Genomic DNA, 15,555 nt, shown 5'->3' on the forward strand with positions numbered 1-15,555 from the left:
AAAAGTACATTTCTCCATGCCCTATACAATGTCACTTGGATGCAACCTTCCCTACTATCCAGCTGTAGGCCATATCCCCCACTGTGATTCTCTACCCTTTAGCTTCTTCTTTCTGTCTCCATAGCCCTTAGAGCTTTCTGCTATTTCTTTATGATATGTTCTTTTGCGAAATGTGTGGTAACACCTTCCAGTCTTCCTTGAATACAAGTTTCCTATGAGCAAGGACCAGGTTTGAATCTGTTTGCATCACCGGTGCTTCAAGCAGTACCTGGCATATAGTACTAGATGCTTAATCATTGTTTGTGGAATTGATGAATTAATGAGTGATGACTCTAACTGGGCCACTTTGTCACTCTTACAGATTTAAAGTAGCAATTCACAAGTGCCAAGGGGTCACTTGTATTCCCCAGTAAGTGAGGGGCAGCACCATGACTCAGAACCATGAATCTTTTCCTGTAGAGGTTTTTCCATTGCATTTCCCTGCCCTTTGCTGTAGGAACAGAGCAAGAAGTAAACTAAAGGGGAGGTTGGTGGAAGAGAAGGAAGATTTACTGAGAATAAAATCTGTGTCAGATATAGCACTGATCGTCTGTACAATCCTAAGGGGTAAAGTTGTTATCCTCAGCTTACAGATGAGGAAAATAAAACTTGGACAGAGTGAATCATCTATTCATGATCCCACGGCAAGTTGCAGGCAAAGCCTTTGTTCAAACCCCAGCGTTTATCTGATGGCAATGTCCTTGCTCAGCCAATAGTGACCATGGACCTCAGATGAAACATGTTGCCTCTGGGCGTTTATTAACTCAGGAGCAAAAGGGAGAGGGTGGCTTCACTTCAAACAATAGCAAAGTTGTATAGAATTTGCAAAAACAGCCTCACCTGGTCTCATGCCTTTGCACATCTCTTTGCTGTAATGTATTCAAAACTGAAACAAACCCTAGAAATCTCTGGGGTTTGAAAGCAACCTGTCTTTAAAAACCGTAATAATCCAGATATCCTTGCAGCTGAGCATATTTCTGAATGAAACCTGCAGTCTGATCACTTGGTGAGGGGTGGGTGATGTGGTTAAAGCAGCTTTTAAAATGTCTTTTCACACAGATACTGTAGAAAAATGAGCAGCAGAATGCACACAGCAACAAATCAGCACGGCTCCTAGCCAGGCTGTTTAAGTTATTTGTAGGCAGGAGACATACTGTGTACACCAGGACCTGGATGTGGGTAATTAATATGAAATGCTACCTCCCTGTTTGCCTGTAGTTACACTAAGCTTTCTTCTCAGTTCTATTCCGTGGTGCTGCACAAATCAGCTTCCGTGCAGATCACCCTTTTACTGTGAAAATTTTTTCATGTTGAGTTGTCATGGATGGCTGTTTCTACAAAACCGGGAGGATCTGTAGCAGCCAGGTTCAGAGCACACATGTAGAGGGCCTGTCACTTCGCTGATGATACCACCCAAGACCTGGGCTTCCAAATGTGATGGACCAAAGATTTATTCAGATTCACTGGTGCCTAGAGAAGGGACTTCAGACAAGTTATATAACAGGCTTTTCCTTAGTCTACTACCTGTTTGCTACATTAGATAGAAGTGTTCGCTTAGATTTAGAAGAAACAAAAGCAAAAACAAACAAGCAAACAAATGAACAAACCAAGTGCTGGCTTCTTAAAGGAGCATTTCCTTACCTTCTCAACCAATTTCCCATTCCTTCCTTCCATATCTATATTTATAGCATTGCATAATGATGTCTCATATACTAAAATGAAGACCTCCTGGAGCATCCAAAAATGTATACACACACACACACACACACACACTCACACAAACTATACCTACAAAGGCATTTAATGTAGAAGTTAACTTTATTAGAACATCACATCACAGTTGTCTACTTTTGGGAAGACAAAACCTATTATAAAACAAATAGAAAAATACTTAAAATTTTCAAAGAATTACAGCGGCTTTTTTCTGCATGGAGCTTTCATTCTAATAACCATTTAATATTGTTTTGACTTTCATTTGGATCATGGACTCAAAAGTTATGTGACCTCTGGCTCTTGACACTGGAGCAAGAAGAAATGCAAAGCAGGATTACTCTTCACATAAATTCCCACATAAAGGATTACTGTGCATTCAGATTACCTGATGACAGAATGTGTAATATAAATAAAATTGCTGAGAATATTAAAGTGGTTTGGTATATCAGTCCAGCACCACACTGATGCTACATTGACTACCAGGCTTTTGAAGTTAGGTAGATGCTAGACATCCATGATGCCAAGAGAACAGAAAATAAATGATCTATTTTAAAATCTGCAATCAGACAACACCTCTGCATCTTCTCTGACTAGGAGACAGTTTTTCTCTGGTGTCCTACAACCTGGGAAAGTTGAACTCTTCAGTGAGTGTGATGTGGAGGTATTTGTCTTTGCTGATGAGAGAAAAAGCAAAGCCTGAAATGGAAACCATAGCCTGCGTATGAATTTTAAGGACATGTTACAGTCATAAAAATAAACACACACTTACTACACAGGCTCCAGGAAGATTTAAACAAGATAGAGGGGGAAAAAGTAATCTTTAAACCCTTTCCTGCCCACCCAGTCAGAGCTCTGATCAAGAACTCAGCACACCTTGACTGCTGCTTTTCTTCACCCTTGAGGGATCCTAGGAGAATCAAAGTCCAGTCATCTAATCCCTCCTGTTATTCTTCCAGTAGCTTCCTACTCACCCTTGCAAAAGCCAGCTCCTCCGAACGATTAATTGACTGATTGCTACAAAATTGATCAAGTTACTGAATTAGAATTCCATCATCTTTAATTTAATTGGCTGGACACTGTGATAGAAGCTGCAAGATTTTGTGTCCAGGTTTCTGACATATTTTCTATTGCATTAAAAAGCGTTCAGAGAACCTTGATACTATTTTAAGTTTTTCATAGATGATGCAATACTATGGAAGATAAAATGGACTGGTCCTAGTTTTGTGTGTACCATAATTAGTGAAATGCTGATTATGACACATTTTTAGTATCTAAATATAGCACAATAGGGTAATTTTTAAAAATACACTGATTATTCTCAGGCATGGCTGATGGAGTAGAAGAGCTTGTCTGGAGTTGATTAAACAGTGGTGGGAGAGATATAGATTACATATACACTTGTATAAGTTAATTCTAATATTTTCTGGAACTTTACCTTCCACATTCAGGGTACCATTTGAATTATTTGCTTTATGATCTTCCTTTCACAGGTATAAAAAAATTGTAAGTTATTTACAACATGTATTACATTATTTAGATGACAGTTAGATCTCCTATGCATATTAACAACGTGTTTTAATTAAAAGATGAAAACAGATGTCACCATTAGCAAATATAATGGGAAGAAAATTACATCGTGTCACTTCTGCTGAAATGTACTCCAGCATGGCTTCAGAAATACGGCACTAAGGATGGCCGACTAGTTCAGTAGGCTCTGCAAGGAAAATCCAGGAAGCCTCTGTGCCTCTGCATTTCAAATTGAGAAAGCAGAAGCTTTCCAGGAAGCATTTCTTATTCCTCAGACACTCAATTTAGACCTTAAAAGTAGAATATTTGATGGTGCTGCTTTAAATATCTGAACTCAATCTAGACACTGCATTTCGTAGTTCTGTATCCTATTTATATATTCAACCATTAAGAATCTTAGTGTCACCAGACAAAAATATATGCTTTGATTCTCTACATTATTCCTGCATACATTATAAAAATATTAGGCTAATACTGATACAGGAAAATATAAACTCCCAACCTGAACGATATCTGCAACGAGTTCGTGTTCTCTAAAACTGAAGAGTGAATTTTAGGAACAATGGAGGTTAAGAGCAGAATATGTCTGTTGAGGGAGAGAAAGCTTCTGTCCAAGAGAGTGACAGAAGGGGACCCGAGTGAGGTGCCAAGGACCTTGTCCTTCCCAGGGATTTTATAGAGAAAGCCAGGAGGTGAGGTGGGTCCAACATAGGGGGAAAATGGGAAATTACAAAGTAAGAGGTGGGACAAAACTATGGTCAGCCAATAAGATTACAGGTACAATTGTTCAGGTAGAACTGATTAAATTGGGATCAAATGAGGAAGCATAGCAAGCGGGGTATGAATACAGAATGGGCTTTTCCTGTAGGGGGTTGCCTTAGTGACTCTTCCTGGCTTTTTCAAGGAGATCGCTACCTACTTAGAATATCAATCCCTCATGTACATACCTAGGGAGGTATGTGGGTACATTTGTTTAGTCCTTTGTCTTGAGGTCTGGCCCACAGCAAATACGTCTCCATTCACAACGTATCTTGTCTTCCATGTTGGCTCCTTCGAGGGCCTGGCCCTGTCTGACTGGCTATAATATTTCTATCTAACTCAGCTGCCTATAACAATACTTCATTGAGTACCAGTGATCTAATAACTGGTTCTCAGCTTCCTCATCTGTGAAATGTTGATAATAAATGCAACTAAACAGGATTACTGGGAAGGTTAATTGAGATAATCAATGTAAAGTATTTAGCACAGTGTCTAGCACATGGTAAAAGCTTATAGTGGTGATTTGTACATTAGATGTTTTTAATCCTCAAATCAATCCTATAGGCATTATTTCCCTATTTTAAAGATGAAGAGTGAGCCTAAGGTAACCTCCCAGGTCACAAGGCTAATGAGAGGAAGAGACTAGAAAAATGTCTTGCTGTTTTCCCAGAACTAGGGATTAAACCCAGGGCCTTTGCACTAAGCTAGCTCCCCAGCCCTTTTACCTTTTTAAAATTTTTTGTTTAAGACAGTCTTGGTAAATCTCTCTGCGGCCCATGTTGGGCTTCAACTTGTGATCTTCCTGCCTCAGCCTTCCAGAGTGCTAGGATTAAAAACATATGCCACCGCACCCTATTTTAGGAAAGTTTTAAACTCAGAAAATTTGACTCCAGAAACTGTAGGCTCTGCTGTCTTCTCATTTGTCACCTGTGTGGATTAAACACGAAACCGAAGAGCTACAGTACGCAAGCCCTCACTCGCTGGAGCCAGAAGCAGGAAGTCCAGTTCCCTTCTGCATCCAGAGCAGGACAGGGGTGGCCTGTGGTGTCTTTGTTACTGTCTCCATAGAGACATATGGGTGGTCCAGAACCTTTGACCAGACACAGCAGTGTCACAGGTGGCCTTAGAGAGCCAAGTAACTGGAACTGCCAAGGGAGAATTTGCCCAGGGTCACAGAGTCATTAGACACACTGCAAATTGAGCGACTTCTACGTTTTATTTCTCCCTTTATGGCTCTATACTTTCTGAGACGTAGAACAGCACCTTCATGAGACCATTGCTGTTTTAAAGGCATTAGTCCAGTGAAATATTGAAAATGGAAGGTAATGATTCTTTGTTGAAATAGCACTGAAAGGCTTCTCTTAACCACTGTATCTCAAATAATAGTTTACTATGGAAAAGAAGAAAAAGGGACAAAAGTTTTTCTTAGAAGAACACAGTAAGTGAGTGTAAATTAACTAGTCAGTAAAGGGAAAACGGGGAAGGAAAACTATTCTGTGAAACGTGAGAAGTTTCTCCTACATCCTGCATTCACCTACCATTTCCAAGCAATGAGAATATTTGTGCTTTAAACAGTATGTTTCTTAGATCAAAGCAGTCTAATAATAAAACTCTTTTTTTAAACCTTAGACTTTATTTTATTGTTTTGTCTTTTTGAGGCAGGGTCTCCCTATGCGGTTCAGGCTGGCCTTGAGCTCCCTTTTTAGCAGAGGCTGGCCTCGAACTCACAACGATCCTCTTGGCTCAGTCTCCCAACTGCTGGGATTACAGGTGTGCACCCTACACCCGGCAAACCTTATTAGACTTTAGAATCTCTTTTTTATTCCTTGTGTGTTTAGATTTTGCCATAACCATAAGAATGCTGAGAAATTTTTAGAAAAAATTGTGTGTGTGTTACCCCTGCAGTTGTATCTGCTGTACTTTGCACAAAACAAGTCATACTGGTGTTCATCTTTGTGTGACTTTCATCTCACAAGATGACCCCTTTGCTTCTTACTAGAGGCTTATTGATCAATTATCCGAGTCACTCGTACTGATATCCATATGCCAAGAAATCCTGCCAGTCAGAGCTGCTTTCCAAAGTTATCCACTACGTGTGCTCAGAAATGTAAAAGCAAAGCAATTTCTTCCCTCATGTATTATCTATATCTGTGTATAATAATAGCTAATATTTATTGAGCTTTTACCAGGTGCTAGAAACTGTACTAAATACTTTACATTGATTATCTCAATTAACCCTACCAGTAATCCTGTTTAGTTGCATTTATTATCAACATTTCGCAGATGAGGAAGCTGAGAACCAGTTAAATAATGTCATGATCACAAAGCTAAGAAATACTTACAGCCAAATTGGATCATGAGAAGACCAGCCTCAGATTTATATATGTTCCCTTCCCAAAAAAATGGCCAATTGCAGAGTTCACTTATCATTAATTTTTATCTTTTCCATAGTGATGTAACATAACAAGTCTGGTAAAAACAGCCAAGAATAAAGCACAGGCGAGGTATACAGTGTGCGTTGCACATTCTGGAAGATGCAGGCCAGGTGAACTGCATCTTGAAATTTCACAGGGGATCAAAGGGAAAAGGGAGGGAAGTGATTAAAAATCATCAAGATATGTTTTTTGGTTTGTTTTGTTGTTTTGAGACAGGGTCTCCTGTGCAGTTCAGTCTGATCTTGAGCTCACTTTGTAGCCCAGGCTGGTCTCCAACTTGCAGTGATTCTCCTGCCTCAGTCTCATAAGTGCTGGGATTACAGACATGGGCCACCACTCCCAGCTCATGAAGATATGTTATATGCAGGTACCAGGTCTTCAAAGTGAACATACTAATCTGCATTACAAACATGTACTAGTAAAAAAAGTGAATTGGTTATTAAACATTTTGGCTTGATCATATGTGTGAACACCACCATTTCCTAAATTGCCAACACATGGACTTTGCCCTTTACAAATATTAGGGATCAAATGACACAGGCTTCAAAGTGCATATGTGATGTAAGTAGACTTATTTATTATTGGTTAGTTAATCTGTCATATAGGTGACTCCAACATTTCTGTGAAGATTCACTTTATTCTTTTATAGAGTTTCCGTCCTAATTAATATTCTGATTTATGCTTTCTCATCATTTTCCTTGATTTCCACTTCTTCAGTTGTTCTGAGAATGGGAATATTTGTTAGTCAAGGTATTGAAATGCTCCTCTCTTGCCAGACTTCCGGTTTTAGAACTCCAGTATATCTCCAATATTAGAAAGCCGTGATATTGTTCCATAATCCAGAAACGAGGCTTGCAGGACACATGGGAAGCCTCCACACAGGCGGGGCGTTACCACATCCGGGAGCGAGTGTTTCTGGGGAGAGGAGATGGAGCAGAACTGAAACTGCTCAGAGGTCCCACTGTCCTGAGATGTCTTCATTTAACGCTTATTCAGGAGTGGCCTCCTGTGGTAAATTGAAAATGGAATTAAAAATAAATGCTTGACTGAAGTCACAGGCTGTAAAACACTAATAGCTAATCATCGGTTGTGCTCTTAGTTTTCATCAGCGTCATCTCTGAGTGCTTTCAAAACTCTGTGGGATGCTGATTGGATGAACGGCATCTTTATGAGCGCTAAATTGACCACAGGCGCGCACGCGCATGCGCACACACGTGCACGCGCACAGATAATAGCAAAATCACAACAGAACTCAACATACTCATACATTTTACAGGGCGTACGGATTGAGAGTCTTCTGCAAAAAAGGGCACACACCATATTTTATAAATCTCTTCTGTTCTTTTTCAGTCACCTCTAAAAATACAACTTCTAACAAGGAAAAAACCCCTGCGGATTGTACTGATTTTCCTTTAACACAGTGGATGTTTTAAAGAAAAATAATTTAAATCACTCTCAAAGAATTAAATGTAAAAATGAAATCTACTAGTGCCATCTGCTGGACATTGGAAATACCTAGAAGTATATTTTTGAAATAAGATCAAATGTGGTTTTTTAGATGTAAACTGAAAATACCTTGTGAACTATAGTAAGTTTTAAAAATTATTCAAGCTATTTATGTAGCTCAGCGGTAGAGCTGTTGCCTAACAGCAATAGGGCCCTTGGTTTACTCTCCAGCATTGAAAATAAAGACAAAAATTACTAAATAACTTCGGTGGCAAATTTCTGAATTACTAAAATATTTAGCGTTATACCTTTGAAACTATGTATGTTTAAATCATGTGAAAGACATTGATAATTTGTTAAACTTACATACCAGTATGCACATATCTATAAGTCATGAAGTTATATATGTAAAGCAAGGATGACTATCATGTTAAAATGCAAATAGCATGATACTTAAATATTTTCAATATATTTTTAGGCAGTGTCCAGAATTTTACATTTATTCTTGAAATTTTATCATATCACATGATTATCATTTTTATGAAATGAAATGAAAGATGTATAAAAGTGCCTTTGTTTTCAAGTTTATCCCTACTGAATAGTTTCTTTACCACATCATGGTCCCTGGGTAATCTGCATACAAGTCACTTTTGTCAGACTTACTGAATCAGAAGCTCTGTAGATTTATTCAAAAATTTGCATTGTAACAAGCCCCTTAGGTAATTCTGGTATATGCCAAGTCTGAGAATACCAAGGAAATACTCTTCACAAAGCTACAGCTTCCCACTCTATCAGCCAGAATTGAAGCAAATATTCTGAAGATAGGATGATGGAAAGTTAGATCTAACTATCACAAATCATTTTTCTGAGCTCATATAAGTCACTGGAAGGAGGACCCTAAGTTTTCTCATTAAGAAAATGAGGCAGTTATACTCATTGGTCGTTTTTCTACATCTGTATTTTTCTAAATGTATTCATGTACCACTGGGCTTTGGCATCCTTCCTTTATCTAGTCTCACTGTGGTAGTAGTGTTGGAATGATAAGAAAGTGATGAGCCCCTGAGTCCTGACCAAGAAGGAGGACCCTATGTTTAAGCTTATACACCTACATTTCTTAAGTTTCAGAAATGGCTCACAAAAGTTGAAGCAGACATCAAAGATGAAGGGTGGTATAATTCAAACTTCTTTCAAAAGATAGCCAGCATGCTCACACAGAGAATAGCATATTACATGCCAACAGTTGATGTACAGTAAAAAAATTACCCTAAGTAGATTTATATTAGAAAGTTAATGAAGTGGAAGTTTAATACTTGGTAACAGTTTCAACTGCAAAACAAATTCAAGGCTAAATGGAAGATAAACTGTTGTGGAATCACTTAGTGCATGTTTGTAGTGCCTAATGTTTACCTTTCTTGTGTGGAGTTGGAACGTGTACATAACACATCCAAATTCCTTTTTTTTAAATCCCACATCACTTTCCTCCCTCCACTTCCCTCTATGTCTTAATATCCTTACCCCTTGAGAACTATTTCCTTACTTTCTCTTATCTTTTATTTTTTCTCTGGGTTTCTCATAGAAGAGTCACAGTGTGATATTTAAGCTTATGTGTCTGATTTATTTCATTTAACACTATGATCTCAACACCATTTTTCTACAAATGATGATTCAAGTTTATCTTTCCTTGTAAACAATGGTAGTCTATTGTATATAAATACCACATTTTCTTTATCCATTCGTCTGTTGATGGACATAGGTGTGCTTTTGAGATTTAGCTAGTATGAAGTGTTCTGCTGTAAACCTGAGTATGCATGTATCACTGTAATATGTCTTTGTCTCTTTCAGAATTCTAAACACTAAACTGCACAGACTCTCTTGCAGCTAGAGCCTCTTATGTGACTTGGGTTCCATCAGGCAGATGTACCGTGGTACCTCAGTTCATGAGTGCTTTTGTTTGTAAACAATTTGGTTTGCAAACAGAAGCGTTTGGCAAAGTTTTGTTTTACTTTGTAAACTCTGCATCGGGTGACCAACACAACCATGGCCATCTTTCCAACACAAACACAAATAGCCATCTTTTCCAAAACCATAGCACAAATTAAGTTTGTGAGCTGAGGTACCACTTTACCAGTGTGAGTTGAAATTGAGTTAGATGGAGAACTACAGTATTTCTTTGGGCGTCATTTTCCTGAAATATCTTTAGTGGGCTTGACATTGCTTACCTGGCCATTTCCAGTTCACAGTACTTTGACAGAAGTGTAACATAGCAGTGTCAGTCCTTTGAACCATAGCTTTCTGATGCTATACCTTCTTGATTTAGAGGGTTACTGCTGGAGATTAAGCCAATAGCACATTCCCATCCCCTTTTAGAAGGGACAGTTGTGTTTTGTGGACAGTACATGACTAACTGCACAACTGCCTTGTCGTTTAGTGTATATTGTTATCAAGTACATATAACTTATTTTCTAAAAATAACTCATATTTCTTCGAGAGAAAATATGTACTTTACATTCAAGATTAACATGAGGTTCAATAATGGACTATGATTTCAAAAAATTTTAAAGCAAGTTTCCAAATTGTCACACTTGTGAATCAATGAATTTCAGTCATGATCAGAACTCCCTCTTGGATATCCAGTATGTCTTATCTTAACCAACCAAACATTCTCAGCTTTCTTCTGTCTTTAATCTCCATATTACTGGCTCTGTGGGCCCATGATGGTACCCATTGCCATGTGATGGAAGGAACACATACAGCATCCACCGTGTGTCCTTTGCCAAGGCTCAGAAGGGGAACAGAGGCTGTTATTTCTGTTTCAGTACTCAGGCACACTCTCCACTGTAATTCTCATTTTGCCAAGTAATTCTCATTTTGGAGTGTGACATGCAAAATGCTCTGATGCCTGGTTTTCTCTTCATCTTGGGGAAGGCTCTCAGTTTCCTTCTGGTCCTGCCAGTTAGACACGAAATTTCAAATTTGAAATTTCAAATCACTAGTGCTCATCCATTCTTCTTCTGGAAAAAATCCAGCTCTATGTGGTGACTTTATAAAGAAAACCCAGAAAGGTGAGATTTTTCTCTAGCTACTGATTACATACTTCATAATGAAAGAATGAAAAAAATCACAAAATAGAAAGAAAGGAGATGCTCTCAGTTACAAGGATGTCTCTATGGTCCACTACTACCAGTCACTCAGCATCTTACAATGTGCCTTACTTATAGTAAGTTTTCCAAACACTCACTGATTGGTCAGAATGCATGGATAGTTGTCTAACTCATTTAATTTTCCTTCATAGTATACTTAGCTATACAGACATTTACAATATGATATTCGGCTTTTTAGGCAGTCATCTTCCTATTTCCTTCAAAATACATGCTATTAACCTCCCAAGCACGTTTACAACTGGAATCTTGGAAGTTCTTGGAATCTTGGAAGTTCTTGGAAGTTGAGTGAATGGCTATTAAAATATTATTTTAATCATTACAATGGTTACTATACAGTAAAGCAATGGGAAAATCATGTATAAGGATAAAACTCAAGTTTCAGTATCAGTGTTTTTCTTTTGATGACACTGCATGATTTATAACTCTATTTTCTATGAGATAATTTAAATTTGTCATTTATCACTTAATTTTATCAACCTTGCTAATCAGTAAGATTATAGTAATTCTAAAATTGAAATGTGTAAATAAAATTCACAAAAAGATTTTACATTTACAGCCACATATTTATTATAACATCATATAACAAAATAGGTACTTTCATTTATTCTTGAGTACCATCACATATATTATGTGGATTAAATACTAAAATGGAAGATTAAAAATGTATAAATATGCTGTTTATGGTTTTACTACCAGTATCTTAGTTACAATAGCATATTTTATTATGAGGACATCTTGACAGTGTGAGATATTGGAGTATCATAAAGGGAATGTGGATTGAGAAATGGTTGTAATTAAGGTTACATTAATTAACTTGTAATTAAGTTGTAATTAAGGTTCTTTTCAAGGCAGTAATTTAGTAGAGCATTGAAGGTTATATAGTCAGAAATTTTGAGGAAATGGGCGTGATTTATCTTCCTCCCTCCCTTCTGCAGTTCCTTCCTCCCACCTTTCCTTCCTTCCTTTTTCTCTTTCCTTTCTTTATAATGACTTCTGGTAATAAGGACCATACTGAAAATAAGGTGGAGAAGTTGATAAGAATCTGCATTGAACCTTTTTCTCTCTGTGTACTTAAGGAAGTCTATCTGTTATTAAAGTCAGGAATCCAAGATGAAAGAGATCTGAAGAGATAAGGAAGCTCTCAGCTGAGAAGCATCATAATCTTTCTAGTAAGCATCACCTATTGCTAAAAACAAGACAAAATTTCTAACATGTGGGAAGAGAGTACAGATGGATGGGGGCCACTAAGGGCCAGAATTTAGAAGGATGTGTGTCCTGGTGGCATGTGAAGAGACGCCTGTATGAATGGTCTAATGAGCTTTGGGGTGAAGGACTGGAAAGAGAACTGCCTGCGCCTCTTAGCTGCGCCCCTGTAGCAGAACACTTCTCCCTGGGGCTTCTCTTCCCTAGAAACTACTCTTAGCTCTCCCATGGGAAGAGTGAGATGCCAGAGACCTCACCTTCACATCCAGAGGGAAAAGTCTCGTCTTACCAATCCACTTGTTGCAGTCTACTGTTGAAGCAATAATTTCTACCACGAAGGAACTATTGTTGCCTGCCCAACTGCCGTGGTCCAGGAGACCCAGTAGCCTAAGATGCAAGAAATATTTATAAAATTGACTCTGGGATTACAAATCATAAAATAGTATTGTAAATTTATTTTTAAGGAAAGAGTAGCTCTAAGTCAATTTGAGAAAAGAGAAATGCTATGGGAGAATTGCAAAAATGAACGGAAGTATGATAGAGTGAAGTGAAAAAGAAACAAGAGTAAAGCATACACCATGAACTTCCCACTACATCTTTATAATTTACCTGCATGTGTCATTGTACTTTTTGTGTGTAGGATGTATTTTATATTAAAAAGGAAGCTCCCAGCTCTACCTCATCAAATACCATCAGATAACAATGAGCTCTATATTGAATTGAAAAGATAACTGTTCTTGACAAGATTTACCTCTACAAAAGAATTGACCATTCCAATTATTTTTAAAAAGAAATGTATACACTTAACAAAACAATAACTTTGCAAAGTAGAAAATATTATTCACATTTCATTACTATAGAAACTAATTTTTGTCTCAGTCTTTGCTGTTACTTTCTTCATGAATGCATCACTTTAAATTCATGTTCTTTAGATCTTATATTAAGCTCGTGAAAATGATGACAATTCATAAGCTTTCAACTTGCAAATTAAAGTGTTTCTGGATTCATGGAAGTGTTAATTACTAGGCAGTCTCAACTTTTGATCATAGCTAATTGATAACATATGAACAAAAACTGGCTATGGAAAAGCAAAGCTATGCTGATAAACTCATTCCATGAAACTTCTATACCTCTTTTTCAGAGGAAATAATTTATTTCCAGCACTTTGCAACTGAGAGTTTTAGAAATGCTTTAAAGGCTTTCATATCTACATTGAAAAAACGTTTTAAGCACACATGTGTGTGCATGCACATATGTAGAGAGCCCTCAACATCAATTTTAAATTCCTTTAATCTTCTGGACAGATATATCTATATATCTATATCTATCATTTTATATATATTTATATACTATGTATTATGTATTTATGCTTATATATGTGTACAAATATATCTGTGAGGTAGATTAAACTTGGTTAAAATAGCTTCTATCATTATTTTTGCTCTGCTCGATCTGTGGAGAGAGGGCATAAAAATACCATACATGTTACCCTACAATTTTTATCAATTGTTTTGCTTTATATGCTATGTACACTTAAATTGAGAATAATCAAATACAACATTAAAGGAACATTTTACAGTGGTTATCTTCTTTAGTAATTCTTCCTGACTTAAATTTCATACCATCTTTTATTTGTTTCCATGTTTATCTGTTTTTGTTCATCTTTCCTCAGAATATCTTTTTCCTGTTATTTTATTTCAAAGATTTAATGTTTTTATATTTGAGCATATCTCTTCTAAACTTCACTTAGCTGGATTTATTTAGACCGAATGTGACAATTTTTGTCCTTTAATGATATTGTAGTTCATTACACTTCTGATTCTTATCCCATTGTTCCTACCACTTTATGCCATTTATTCTTATTGTTCTGCTTTGCCTATGTTTCTGTATTTACTTTAGCTTTAATTTTCCTTGGGATTGGCTTTTTCACTCCATATATTTTTCTTGCTATTGGTTTGTCTTAATTATTTTTAGCAGCTACCTAGAAGGCTACTTTCATTCCCTATACAATAATTAAAATTGAAACTGTTGGTCACATAGCTTCAGTGAATGCCTCTAGGGTAGATGTCTGCTTCAGAGCTATGTTACTTTTTTAATTATTGTTTTCTTTTTTTTCCTTTGAGGATGTTTTTGCATACTTTTGTTCCAGCTCAAACACGTATTAAAAGTTATTTTAAAAAGTATTTTATCCATAATCTTTACTGTTTTGTGGAAGTAGAATTTTCTCAGGATACGTTTTCCTTCATATAAACTTATCTGGAAAGTGCTCTTCTTTTCCCCTCAAAATGAACTAAGAAAGCATATGTGTATGCATATGAAACATATACAAGGAGTGATCAAAACAGATGGTGACTTCCAAAATTGCTTCAGAAAGTGACTAGAATGATGGTATAAGTATGATCAAAGCAAAGAAGATTCATGCCAATGTGTCTTTTACTGTGATTTTATTTAAAAATTTAAACATTCCCATTCACCGTATTTTTTGATCACACAATGCTATGCGCACACACAGGCCACTACCACTCACAAGTATGTACTGGCTACTACAAAGGAGGTTAAATATCCAAACTGTTCACTTATACTAGTTACTGTTTCTTTAACAGACACTATAAGATTTCCAATGCCATTTTTATGGTAACTTCAAATAATAGATATCCACAGTTGTTTTCTATCATCTGGATCCTACATTAATGGTAAAATATAAAATATTGAATGAATCAAATAACTCTTCACCAAACTAGATATTCTTGCATTCATTCAATAAAAGTATCCTATATATTATTCTCCTATTAAGTGAAATTAGCTGGCCTTTGAATTGGGAGTGTTTCAGATACTAAACTGTATCATATGCCAGTGTATATATGCTTGCCTTTCATTATGGAAGTTACATAGAAAAAAAGATGAGTTGGCAAAGCAGAGAGTAGTAATGATTAATGTCCTGCTTGATAGCTCTTAGATGTTTGAGGGAAAGAATAATGAAACTCCAACACCTTAAACACCACAATGCTTGGATCTAAGGGGCCTGACTGTATCTAGGGAGCATGGTTCCTTACAGTTTTCTTAGATGTACAGCATCAAATTAACTGCCAGAATTAACAATAGCATCTGTGTTCCTTGTATCTTAGGGCATATTCAAGCTCAGCAAAGTAGCTCAGATACACGGATGAATTTGATTATACATTTCCCCGGAGTTTCTAAAATAGCCAGTGACTATTGGTTAGGCTTAAGACAGCCCTCGCAGTTCTCATTTACAAAGCCAAGGCAGGCTTTTG

The sequence above is a fragment of the Chinchilla lanigera genome, unplaced genomic scaffold, assembly GCF_000276665.1.
Source record: "Chinchilla lanigera isolate Chin_1 unplaced genomic scaffold, ChiLan1.0 scaffold00087, whole genome shotgun sequence".
Lineage (NCBI taxonomy): Eukaryota > Metazoa > Chordata > Mammalia > Rodentia > Chinchillidae > Chinchilla > Chinchilla lanigera.